The sequence below is a fragment of the Dreissena polymorpha genome, chromosome 3 (assembly GCF_020536995.1).
Source record: "Dreissena polymorpha isolate Duluth1 chromosome 3, UMN_Dpol_1.0, whole genome shotgun sequence".
Classification (NCBI taxonomy): Eukaryota; Metazoa; Mollusca; class Bivalvia; order Myida; family Dreissenidae; genus Dreissena; species Dreissena polymorpha.
This window is the reverse complement of record NC_068357.1, coordinates 40,510,342-40,525,454: the sequence shown is the minus strand read 5'-3', so window position 1 is coordinate 40,525,454 and position 15,113 is coordinate 40,510,342.

Sequence of the window (15,113 nt, the reverse complement as noted above, 5' to 3'; positions counted from 1 at the left end):
AGATATCAGTTTTGGTACCATACAATTTGATTCAACAAACCAAAAAATTTGAAACCAAGATGATATATATATAACAGCATACGTATACGCAACTACAATGCCGCGTCGTAACGATTATAGTTCATTTGTTCTTTTCAAATGAGGACGTAGAGATTTACCAGAAAACATGTTACTGCCCTAACGGTACATAATATATCAGGCTCGGCACGAATACAACGTATGCTCGGTAAGCCTTACCGTTCTTTTATTGTAGCCTCTGATTTATTACACATCGATCGTACAGTGTTATTTTATATATTTCTTTGATAAACGAATTAATTTCCGTATATGTTATGTAGTCTTATTGGTATTATCACGTGACCTAATGTTGCATATTTGAATGCAATTGTTCTACGAACATCACCGATGTGTGGAAATTAACGCAAGCTTCAATTCAATGGAAATCGCCTATTTATACTTTATATGCATTAATCGAAAAAGCAGAATTAAAACCGATAAAATTGAAAGCGGTCTATTATCTTCACAAATAGTCAGTTATTTTAACGCATATCAACTTTTTTTATGTTACGGAATGTAGAACACGCATGTTGGCACAATTAAATAATGTGAACTGTACTTGCGTTGAACCTGCTTAATAAAAGCTTTGTAACTGAGTACACGTATGTGTATAAAGTATTTGTTTAAACCAACATATCTCTGTTTGGTAGAGACTTTCAAGTATTTCATGACTAGTCAAGCACACAACATTCCAAAGTGTGTGGATTCCCATATTATTCCAACATAGCGACACATAGGAATAGTGTAGATATTTGTTTTATTATTGATTTTGGTCCCCACTAAAAGTGCTGTTAATGTTATGTTATTAGTCGCGAAGAAGCTAACACAAGCGTGTTCTTCATTTTGATGTTTGATTTTGAATGTTTTGCTTTCCATATAGAAATATACAATCTTTCATATGGATGGACCCAATATCAATATATGTAATTACAGTATCATCATTCGAGGAAAACCTTGTTATCGTTTCTACATGAGTATCTTGAACATTATTAAAAGTATTTAAGCCTTATATGAATTAAGCAGTTTCAAAATCGACCATTTACATAGTTTGGCACATACATTTTACGTGAATAAGCTCTATATGTTTATCCTTCCTTTAAGACGTTTGTTACAACATACAAACTGACTTTATTGATCTTGTTTTGTAAATGCCATAATGTGTATCTATAAATATTTATATACAACATCTGAACTGAGATAATAAGTGTTTGTAGTGTTGCAACAAATCAATGTTATCAAGAAAACACTTAATTGTTATTGACACTTGTGTTGTCTTGGAGATGGAACAAGTTAGGGATATAACATTTTAAACAAGCTATGTTTTACATAAACCTTCAGGTTTTGAGCCTTGAGTGAGATTTCTTTTCTGTGTTAGCTGATTCCCTGGTAATGAAATTAACACCTCGGACAAAAACAATTTGTATGATTATTCCTAGACTTGTAATCATATTCTGCTATCGCTCAGATGATCCGACCCTATAATACCATCAGAAATTCGATTATATTAACTAAGATTGGAACGCATTGACAATCGTGAACTGGAATATAGACATCATGTTTCCAATATCTGCTGAAGATGTAGTTTTATTATTTACGGTTTTGAACGAAGATGAATTTGTGCTATATTTTAATAACTTGTTCTCTGTTTTAATTATGTCACACCATGAACTTAGGTGGGATAAACTATCATTCTGTTCTGTAATTGTATGCGCTGAATATAGGAATAATTCTAGAAATTATAGTAACCGTCCGTAAGTCTGACATATAATGCCTGATTTTCCTGTGGTGATGTCTTAGAGATCAATACATCATACAACACTTCACAACAACGATGGGGTCACCATCTTGGCCTGTAAATGCAAATTCATGTAAAACATGTCAAAATGTATAATTAAACTGAATACAGAAATCTGCAACTTGTGCTTGTTGCATATAAATGTGTAAGATATATACTATTATATATAAAGGTATTCAAAGTGGTTAGACTTGTTGTTGTTTTCATTGATCGATATCAACTAAAAATAGAATGTCAATCTCCAATTCTCTTCACTGTATACATTGATGAGATTAAGATATGGAATACATGTGTTTGAAAGTTAGTTATTGCTAAATGCTTAAAACAAAACACATTTATCAAAACCATGCTTCGGTTTAAGTTTAAATAGAAAACAATGTTATACGGTAGAGCATACTCATCGAATATAAGCGATATCTCAGATTGATATATGCTGTAATATAAACATATTTCTATGTGCCATTTACTTCGTTGTGATTCAACATCGTATTTTTCATTTTGAACTGACATTGCAACTAAACTAGTCCAATATACAATCATTTAGACAATAACCAGAGTGAGCACTGATTCATTATTGTTGCCTGAAACACAATTGAATTATTCTGAATATTTTGCACTCAAGCTATTAGTCTATTAATTGATTGCTTAGTGCAGTTCGGTCATTGCCATTAAGGTAATTGCTTTGCAACCATACGACGTTTTTCACACGGAAGTGAATATTTTTATCAAATAAACTGGATAATTGAATGTATCGTACTTTGTCAGTGATTTGTAGTATGTTTTAGATGAAACTCTTATCTTTATTATCACGGTTTAGTTTATTTCCTTAGCAATTTGCTGATCTGTGTATTGGCTTGGTTAATTGTTTACAACAAAGATAAGTGTTGCCTCCTTAAATAAATAATTACTTTTTTAATTTTACATAAATTGCCAAATAACGATATAAGAACAAATATTGATTACGTTCGTATAATCTTACATCCACAATTAGACATAAGGCAGTTCATGCATACAGCTTTTTCTGCCAAAGATAATACCATATACGACTTAAACTTGTTTTGTGATATTTATAAAACGTTACAATGTAGCAATTGATGGTGTATTTCTGTGTATATTGTATTCTCGCATTAAGTCAACCATGTGAACGACAACAAATGATCCCGCGATATTACCGATGACGTAATTGCTCAAGATGACAAAAACCCTCTCATGAAGAAACGGGAGCGGACAAAAACCCTCCCGTGAAAACCCGGGGGTGGACAAAAACCTTCTCGTGGATTTCGAGTTGCTGGACCTTTGTAAGGAAGCTGCTTTTGTGCAAAATTCAGTGATTTTGCAAGCTGTGTGTTTGAAGTCGGAGATATATATTGCTGAGATTAATGATGTTGTGTACCCTGTTGTGACCAATGATCCGTTGAGTAATTGTCAAGTTTGACTGGTCAACGTACCGATGTAGATGTAGATCTGCACCATATGTTCCAGGTCGAGTGGTTGGTAAGTTTCATCGCTATACATGCATACTACACATGTTTTATAATTTGTGCTATTTTGACACCCTTTTTCGTGCTGATTAACCAACGGTCAGTGCCAGTAGTCCTACTGTCATTGGTCTGTGTGCGTGTTGAAAGTAGAAAGGGTTGTTTAGCTCCAATAAGCCATGTGGCTATTTTTTTGATAAAATTTCTGGCAGTGGGCTTTTTTATCTTTGTGCGGCAACCTCTGCCGCATCATTTTGTGAAAACATTAGGCGCACACTGTTCATATTGTGGAAAAATGAGTCGCGCAATGTTCAAAGTGAGATAAATTGGTGGTGACTATTCAACATTGTGAAAAAATTTGTCGCGCATTGTTTAAAATTCCTAAAATATCAGTCGCAAACTTTTAAAAAATGTGAAAACAAGTGTCTCGCAATGTTGAAAATTGTAAAATATGAGTCGCGCAATGTTGAAGATTTAAAAAAATGAGCCTCGCAATCTTGACAATAATGGAAAAATAAGTTGCACACTTTTCAAAATTGTGAACAAATGAGTTGTGACTGTTGAAAATTTGTGAAAATAACTAATTGAGCATTGTTCAAATTTGTGAAATTATGAGTCACAGTAACGACATCAGCAACCATATGCCACTCAGCGTAACAACATCAGCATTAGTCGCTAAATGTTGAAAAATGTGAAAATATAAGTTGCACACTTTTTAAAATATTGACCATTTGCATCGAGAATTCCAATATTTTGTGCAAAAACAGCTATCGCTATTAATAATTGAGGAAAAAAAAACAAGTCTATTATAAAAAAGTTTTCAGTTTAAAGAAATTAGTAATTATTCTTTTTTTTAAGTTGTTTACGGCCTTTTCATATGACTATCATATTTTTGTGACATAACGGTTTATTCATATATTTTATTCCTATAGCATATTGATTATTCTTATGATAGAAATTTAAGTACGGATAGATTTAATAAAATAAATTAAGAAATATTTTAATAATATGTTTAAGTAATTGATTAGTAACTATTGTAATTACTAATATGTAAGGAAATGTTAAAAGATTATTTACATCAATATTTCTATCTGATACATAAGGAGAAGTTAAAAGTTAAAGTGGTCAAACTATTTTAGAGTTCATCTCGTGCATGTAAAGACTAGTTAAAATATTGGAAGGTTTGTCAATAAGCAAATAAACATGATATAGTGTGAGGTAAATAAATTGAAAAGTTTAATACCATATGTTAAGATTAGGAAATTGAAGGATTATATAAGTGACAGACATTTGATTAACGGAACAATTCAACCTATTGACATATAGGATTGTTAGAAGTTAAAAGTTAAAGTGGTCAAACTATTTGAAAGTTCATCTCGTGCATGTAAAGACTAGTTAAAATATTGGAAGATTTGTCAATAAGCAAGTAAACATGATATAGTGTGGGGTAAATAAATTGAAAAGATTAATACCATATGTTAAGATTATGAAATTGAGGGATTATATAACTGACAGACATTTGATTAACGGAACAGGTCAACCTATTGACATATAGGATTGTTATTACCTCATTTATCGTTGTAACGGTACACATGAAAGGGGTCAACAGAAAATCTTAGTTGTACAGGCCATATAAAATAATTCACAGGCAAACACAACATAAAAGTTTATGTCACACCGAGTAATGAGATTTTAGAATATTCTACGAGCATGTAAGAACTCAAACAGTTCGGGCGGTCGATTCCCAAGGTGCAATGTAACCAACCCGTAATAAGCCCGGACCTTGGTGACCAATGGGAATTACAAGTAGATTTTATGTAAATTAACCTGGGGATAAAATGCAGTGTTTTAGTTAGTAGAAGGAGTCTGCGGGTAGATCTGAAAAGAACTTTGAGATTTGTCACGTCGTCTTGACATGGCGGCCATGTTGGCCGCCGCGCTATAAAATTGTATTTCATGAACATTTGCAAGCGTTGTGTTAGAGAATTTTCAACAGAAATAAATCTCGATGAAAACAAAAATGAACTTTGGTTGTAACTGTGTTTTCTCCACGAACAATACGTAATTACGTGACATTTTTTTATAATGATATTGCGTGCCAGTCTAATTTGTAATTTGTTCAAGTTGTGCTATAAAGATGTTTTTTTTAATAATCTCTGTTTTGACATTGTGTCTCATGTTAGATTTGTTATATTTTATTATTAGATAAAAATGGCATCGTATGAACCAGTAGTCATAGTATAAGCAACATTGAAGCCTAATATGCATTCATCTTTTTTTATTAAGGCACAAATAATTTTACCGTGTGAAGACCCTACATAAAAATGCTGATTTTTTTCTTACTTGGTACCTGGCGACACACATTTTCAATTCGTTTTCATAAAATTTGGCATAGATATTTATAAAAATGGCATCGTATTAACGAGTAGTCATAGTATAAGCAACATTGAAGTTTAATATGCATTCATCTATTTTTATTTTGGGCACAAATAATTTTACCGTGTGAAGACCCTACGTAAAAATGCGGCTTTTTTTCTTACTTGGTACCTGGCGACACACATTTTCAAGTCTATTTCATTAAATTTGGCATAACTATTAATTAAAATGGCATTGTATGAACATGTCGTCATAGTATAAGCAACATTGAAGCCTAATTTGCATTCATCTATTATTTTACCGTGTCAAGACCCTACATAAAAATACTGATTTGTTTCTTACTTGGTACCTGGCGACACTCATTTTCAAGTCGTTTTCATTAAATTTGGCATAGATATTTATAAAAGTGGCATCGTATGAACCACGTCATAGTATAAGCAACATTGAAGCCTAATATGAATTCATCTATTATTATTTGGGCACAAATGATTTTACCGTGTGAAGACCCTACATAAAAATGCTGATTTTTTTCTTACTTGGTATCTGGCGACACACATTTGTAAGTCTATTTCATTAAATTTGGCATAGATATTTATAAAAATGGCATCGTATGAACCAGTAGTCATAGTATAAGCAACATTGAAGTCTAATATGCATTCATCTATTATTATTTGGGCACAAATAATTTTACCGTGTGAAGACCCTACATAAAAATGCTGATTTTTTTCTTACTTGGTACCTGCCGACAATCATTGTCAAGTCTATTTCATTAAATTTGGCATATATATTAATAAAAATGGCATTTTGTGAACATGTCGTCATAGTATAAGCATAGAAGCATAATACGCATTTATCTATTATAATTTGGGCTCATACAATTTTACCGTGTTAGCACCATATATCAAGTTGCAGATTTTTTAAATATTCGCCACATACCCACAGGCATTTTTATTTATCTCTCAGAAAAATAGACCTATATATTAATACACATGGCATCTTAAGAACATTTTATCATAGTTAAACATGGTTCCCAGCCAACCTGGAAATCAGGGAAAACCTGGAAAAAGACTTTAACTTTTTCCAGTCAGGGAAAAGTCATGGAATTTGGGAAAAGTTCCTGAAATCAGGGTAAACATCAGGGAATTGTGTTTGGTCAGACTTTCTGGACTTGTGTCGAGAAGTCCATACAATTAAAACAGCAAATAAATTATTTTCTCTGCGTGGCTATGCTGACTTTGTAGTATACATGTATCTTAGTTATGTCTGTAACTGCTATTTATTCAGGGTGTCTAAAACAAGAAATAGGTCGAAAATATGATCCTGGAAGCTTTATTTTCCATCAGGGAAAAATCAGGGAATTTTGTTCATACAAAAAGCCGGGAACCCTGTCATAAAGCAATATAGAGGCATGAAATGCATTTTTCTATTATGGTATGTCCACAAATTATTTCATTTGTTCATTGTACTAGATAGAATGAAACATTATATCTATCCATCTTATAGTTTATAGCAGTTTCAGTAATACTCTGTCTATAAATGATTTCAACATGATATAATTATAAATCATTGCTAGCAAATGTGTATATATGAAACACAAATTAAAAATAGACGGTTTATTTTTTCCCATTTATGTATATATATCTATGTATACATCTTTTGTTGTAAACAGTTATGCGACATGTGTCAGAAAACGGCCAGTACAAATATATGGACAGTATGATTTTTTCACTTATGTGGGTGCACATGTATGTTGGCTCCACTTCACACGATACAGTCATTTTAGTTAAATTGAAAAACGCATCTTACAATGTGAGATGAGTTCTGGATTCAAGCCCCAGCAGTGGCCTATCATGTGTGATATACAGAGCCATTATGATTTAATATACACAGTTATCTATTTAAACAATAAAATTAAATATAAGGAATCATGTTAAAGGGGCATTGCTGCTTAGCCATTTTTTGGGAATGTATTGTGATTTTTGGCCAAATTTGACATTGAATAACAGGGTTTATATACATCCCAAGCATAAATGCTTCTTAATTTGTAAAAAAAACAAGTCGAAGTGTGCAGAATATTAAAAATTTGCAACTTTCTGATGTCTAAAAGTCATTAAATTCCACTTAAAATTTACATTTTTAGTACAAAATGATCCATTTTGTGCTGTCCATTATTGGTTAATGTTTTACGCCGTCAGGTCCAAAAGCGCTCATTCTGTAGCTTGTTTGGACTATAATCTTTAATGTGGCCAAGTTTCAGCAGATTCGGCCCAGTGGTTCTTATTTTATACGCCGTGCCTAGCTTTTATTGAGTATCACTCACTGACTTATGCATATGAGCTCGGCTGTTTTCGGAGAATACCTGAGGTATTGTCATAGCCAGCTCATCGTGTCGTGTCGTGTCTTTTTGCCGTCCGGCGTCCGCCATGCTAAAACCTTAACTTGACCCATTGTTCCCACAATTTTCGTACCCACATTTGTTTTGTACCCAAAATTTTTGTTCCCACATTTTTCTTACCCAAAATTTTCGAATTTACATTTTTAGCTCGACTATTATATAAAATATATATAGTGGAGCTATCCTACTCACTCCGGCGTCGGCGTTAGCGTGCAAATGTTAAAGTTTGCGTACTACCCCAAATATTTCCGATGTCCCTTGACATATTGCTTTCATATTTTGCATACTTATTTACCAACATTACCCCAACCTTTAAAAAAGAGCAGACCACTGTACCAAGCATTTTGACAGAATAATTGCCCCTTTATACTTAGAATATGCATATTTTTGATAAATCTATGTTAAAGTTTGCTACTAACCCAAATATTTCCTATGCCCCTTGACATATTGCTTTCATGTTTTGCATACTTGTTTACCAACATGACCCCAACCTATTAACAAGAGCAGACCACTGTATCAAGCATTTTGACAGAAGTATTGCCCCTTTTATACTTAGAATATGAATATTTTTTATAAATCTATGTTAATGTTTGCGTACTACCCCAAATATTTCCTTTGTCCCTTGACATATTGCTTTCATATTTTGCATACTAGTTTACCAACATGACCCAACCTATAAAGAAGAGCAGACAACTGTATCAAGCATTTTGACAGAATTATTGCCCCTTTTATATATAGATAATTAAACATTTTGCTTACATTTCCATAACTTCTTTATCTATTATCAGATTTTATTAATAATTTGACAAAACAAAACTTACCTGAATACCACCATGGATTCCACTCAATTAATACCCCCGCCCCAATTTTTTAAATTTGTTTTCCTTTTTTAATTTTTGAAAGATCATCTAATAAATGACCACACCCCACATTATACCCCCGCCTCATCCCCCCTACCCTCCCCGCCCCCCCCCAAAAAAAAAAAATGTTTCCTTTTTTTATTTTTGAAACATCGTCTAATAAATGACCACACCCCACATTAAACCCCCCCTTTAATCCCCCCTACCCCCCCCAAATAATGCTTTTTCCCTTTTTTTATCTTTGAAAGATCATCTTATAAATTATTGAATATGAAAAATTTCCCCATAATGGCTTTCGTTATACTCTCAAGCACTCAAATAGTCGAGCGCACTGTCCTCTGACAGCTCTTGTTTAGTCCCCACTCATACCATCCCGCGAAACCCTTAAAGTGTCGCAACTCTAGTACCCAACTTATTTTTGGCATAAATTGTTCGTACCCAAAATTTTTGTACCCACATTTTTTTCCGTACAAATATTTTTCTTACCAAATTTTATTTCCTACCCTATTTGTTTGGCATAATTTTTTCGAACCCAAAATTTTCGTACCCACATTATTTGCGTATGGAATGAGTGATATATTGGACGTCATCTATTGATGACATTCAATTGAACGAATGAGATGGCGACTAAATTTCGTTAAGCTCCTGGTTACAGCCATGATTTGACTCTATTGGAAACTGGCCGATAACTTTTGCTGAAAATTGACATGTATATGGACCAAAATCTAGTTTTTGGTAAAATGACGAAAAAGTGGTGTTTTATATTGCGCAAGCGCTATAAACACGTGGCTTGGCCGGAAAGTACATGGCTTGGCCGGAAGTACATGTAGCGTTAATAGCATCCCCAAGACAATTCACCCTCAGGAGACAATTCACGCGCTAGACAATTTTTAATTTGATTTTAAATATTTTTTTTCGTACTCAAAATATTTCATACCCATAGTTTTTTCGTTCCCATTTTTTTTTCGTTCCCATTTTTTTGTACCCAAATTTTTTTCGTACCCAAATGTTTTCGTACCCAAATTTTTTGTTTCGTTACTATGTTTTTTGTACCCAAATGTTTTTCATACATAAATATGTTCGTACCCAATTTTTTTTAGTACCCATTTTTTTCGTACCAAAATGTATTTGCACCAAATTTTTTTTTCGTACCCAATTTTTTTCTCACCCATTTTTTTCGTACCCAATTTTTTTTCGTACCCAATTTTTTTTCGTACCCAATTTTCTTTTCGTACCAATTTTATTTATACCCAAATTTTGTTTTCGTACCTATTTTTTTCGTACCCAAATTTGTTTCGTACCCAAATTTTTATTCGTTCCCTTTTTATATCGTACCCAAATAGTTTTTCGTACCCTATTTTTTTTTATTCCCTATATTTTTTCGTACTCTAATTTGTTTTAGTAACCAAATTGTTTTTCCTACCCACATTTTTTTCGTACCCAATTTTTTTTCGTACACAATTTTTTCGTTCCCAAATTTTGTCGTACCCATTTTCGTACTCAAATTTTTTTTTTGTTAACAATTTTTTTCGTACCTAATTTGTTATTTTTACCCATTTTTTTCGTAACCCAAAAGTTTTTCATACCCTTATTTCATTCGTACTCTTTGTTTTCGTACCAACATATTTTTTCGTACCAATTTTTTATAGAAATAATCGATTTTCAATTTGATTCGATCTCTCCACTCATTCCTTCCCGCGAAACCGTTAAGGTGTCGCAACTCTTGTATATGTGTTTAATGCGATACATATGTTAGCTACCTTTTTAGCGTTCATAAGCCAAGAAAATGTAATGATGCCGGATGAGCATAATCAGAATATGTTTGTAATTACCATGTGTGTAAGTTTCAAGGTTCCAGTGCTAATAGTGTAGAGGAGATAGTGGTCAGGACGGACGGACAAACGGCGGAGATAACGACATAATAGATTTCAAAATCTAAACGCGGACCATAAGCTCAAGGTCAAGGTCACAGGGGTCAATCATTTTATGCGCATGGAAAGGTCTTGTCCAGATACACATGCGCACCAAATATGAAAGCAATGTCTGAAATGACAAAGACGTTATGAGTTTTTTATTATTTCAACCGTACACCTGTAACCTTTTTCACTCCTGCAATACGTTTTTAGAAAAAAACACGTATTCATCAAAATTACATACTAACTTAGTAACGGCTGTAGTCATTCTGAAATGCCTTAACATGTAACGCAATTGACTGTGCACTTGCAAGGTATATAAGACACGTTTTTAACCAATCACGATAGCCGTGTACAATTGATCTTATGGACTGTTTCAGTTCAACCTTTCCGACTTTTGCTTAAAAAGTGCATTCCTTTAACCTTCAAAGTAGGTAAATTGCAACACGAGGTACGTAAAATAAAACCAAATGTAATTACCAACGGCATGTGTAACTTGAAAGCAATTAGATTCTAATAGGGAATAACTGAGGTCTCTACGATGATAAATTTTCATGTTTAAAACGAGTTTAACTATAATCGGGATGGAATACATTGCATGCATTTGATGTCATCGTCAACATTTTCTTTGTATACGGTAAATCGTTAGTGTATATTCGCGTCTGAACACTGAAACAAATCCATCTTACATGTCCCGACCTTCAAACATATGTGAATAAATACTGTTTGCTGAATGTTCTTTAATTGATTTGTGTGAGGTATTATTAAAGTAGTTTATGCCTTTGACATTCACATAATAATTATGATTTTAGTAATTTTTAGAAAATATATTTTTCAAACTTGAATGACACATGTATGTCTTTACCATGAATGAAACTTTTTAAATGAGCACTTCCTACTTCAAAGAAAAGTATGCAATACTCATACACTTATCTCCATATGAGGATCTTGTTTTCGTTTGATTTTAAACATTTTCGAAAATATAAATTGTATATTCTTATAGGCCTATACCAAATCTCTGTTAATTGGTATCTGTCGCACGTCCTTTAAACTTTAGAACAACATTGATAATTTACAAATATACTGTTGAAGCTACATAATTTTGCTGTAATTTTAATATGTTGTTTAATCAGTTAAATTTGCTAATACGAGCCTCAGGTGGTGACAATCGGATCAAACCAAAACTGCAATACACATGATAAGGCAATATACGACTACGTATCTCATTAAGATAAAATCATCACCTCGAAATGTTTAAGTTAATATGTGGATGAAACATCCCATTTCTTGTTTTACAATATCGGAGTAGTTTGTTAACAACATTTTGAGCTTTAAGGCGCAATGGTAACACCTAGCATCGTCTTTCAAAGGAATAATGGAAGTATTTTAGTAGATTTAAGACTTGATACATTTGCCTTATTAGACTTTAACGTTCTGCTGTTAAAGTAGAACATGCGGTCATTACAATTCGATTTTATTTACTTGCAATACTATGTAGACACTATGTGTACGATTTCATTTAATACTTAAATATCCAGTAGTCATTGTTGCATGAATTAATATATATAGCAAAACTGTTTTTTGATGACATCAATGATACTTGAGTTTATTTTTATAGACGCATATAGTGATTAGTTTTTTTAGTGATTGAACACACTTATCATGAAACAATTTAGATTCAAAGTTAAAAGAAACTGTCAACTTAATGAAGTCCTTCTGTTTATAGATTGATACATGATATCGTGAGTATTTAAAGCACAATCAATATAATGCAAACAAATAAACATATTACCATTTTGTTGATGTTTCGTGCTTAGGTTGACTTTGTCGTCTGGTTACCAATTCCTTAAATATTGACAATTCTTCTTGAAATAAGACTCATTGGCATACGAATTATACACACCAGGGGCTAGATGATTAACGTTAATCTTTGTTTTAGACACTTTCAATAGTTCCAATCAGAAATTGTACTCGGATGACTGTCATTATTCTACGGAATCCAATTTCATGATATTTGCTCTAAAGTAACGCTGACTGAGCATAAAGCTATGCAAATATAACTAAAATGGGTTTGTTAATGGGTTTTACCCCGAATGTTAGGTACTTAATGGTTTTTTAAATCCATGTTGAACGTGTGGTATGAGTTCAAGACTACCGTTGATAAAATCACAAACAAAGAAAGTTAGTTTTGTTTCAATCATGCATCCATTAACCTGACCTGCATTTGATAATGTTACTTTGTATGATATTGGCTAAGTTACATATAAATAAGAACATGAAATAGCTAGTTACGCTTTACATTTGTGTGGAAGTTTATATTCCGCGTTTTCCTTGATATATGTGCGTGTGTTATATGCATTAATTGTTACACTTTCACTTGCTACGTTCATAAATAAGTATACACGTGTGTAAGTGTGATATAAATTTCTTAATATGACTTCAATATAAAACTTTTTATTTGCACTGCTTTCTGTGAAATTATATGCTTGACTAAATGATTTTCACTGTGTGTTATTTGTCATATAACAAGTTGCCATAGTTGTCAAATTATAATTTACATGTAGCAATATGTTAATGCTATTGTTACCTTGACACTATTTACCTGATAACGATATTGAAATTGAAAATACCATATTTAAAGCTTGCAGGATAGTAAAAGTTAACGTCAATGAGCTGTATGGGTGGAAACAGGGATATATTTATATCTATTTGTATGAGAAGCTGAATATTTTATGTTCTGAAAAAGACACACACAACTGTCTTATTAACAGTTCATGATTACTTGATAAACAAAAGTGGTATACTGTTTTATAAATATATTTAATATATATCATTCGTGAAAATTTTAGAAGGCAGATTGTGCAGTGATTCTGTTTTATCGATTGATGCATGATAAAATGAATCATGTGTATTTTCAGCACAATCAATATAATGCAAACAAATACACATATCACCGCGTTGTTTTTGTTTGGGTAGTCTTTGTCGTGTTGTTATCCTTTCTTTTAATGTTGACAATTCGTCTTGAAATATAATGCATTAACTTTCTAAATCTACACAGCAGGAGCCATATTATTAACGATAAAAGTAATCTTTGGTTTAGACTCTTTCCAATGATGTGAGCAGGGATTGTTCTTGGTTGACTTTCATGACGACTGTTGATAAAATCACAGACTAAGATAATATTTTTTGTTTCAATCATGTATCCATTAACCTTACCTGCACTTGTGAAGGAAAATATGAAATAGTAAGTGTCGCTTTGAATTTTAGTGCAAGTTTTAATTCTTTGATTTTTAAAACGTGATATATGTGTGTGTGTTCTATGCATCCATGGTCTACACTTTCAGTTGCTATATTCATAAATTAGTATATATTTCTGTTTATAATGACTTTGTTCATATTTGGCGGATTTGAAAATAACATTACAGTAAAACTAAAATTAAAATCAAACGTAACGTTGTAAAATGATAACTGCCACATATATTTCAAACGCCAAGTATCCGATTTAAACGAAAGCTTCTTCACAGAGCATAAATGTATCGATGAAAAGCGTATTTTTTTTTTCAATAATTTTATGGACGATTTTTCACCCATGGCAGTACGGCAGATTGTATAACCATGGGTTTGTATTTCTATGAATGCATGACTGTTGGTTTGTATGTGCATTTCGTATCCGGCTCATACAATTGTCGCCAAATCTGATATTTTGAAATAAACTTAAATAAGCTTCAATATCAAGGTCACAGTCAGCATTTGGAGTTTGCAAACATGTCGCGACCATATTAATATATGTGTATATAATTGCAACTATACTCGTCGGTGTTAGGTCAAAGTCATAATGGACACTTCAATTTCCTGAAACGTCCCGTTATGGTCTTGTACGATAACATGTTCATGTAACTATTCTTTCTATTGTATTAAGTGTATTAAATGTTCTTCATTATGTTCTTTTTTTATTATTTCATCTTGTATGCAAACTTTGGTAACTTACTATGGTACTCGCTTACAAGTAACAAGATATTGCTTTCATGCTTTTCTAGTATTAATAATAAAGAATTTACAAAGTAATACGTTTGTGTTGTTTTATTGTTTTAGCAATTCCAATTGTTAATGGTATCCGAATTGTCCTTTGTTTAAAAGCAGCATTTTAAAATACAATATAGTACGTCACAACTTTTAACATCACATATATTTTAAACATTACTTTTAAATATACACTGTACTTTTTCTACAACGCAACCA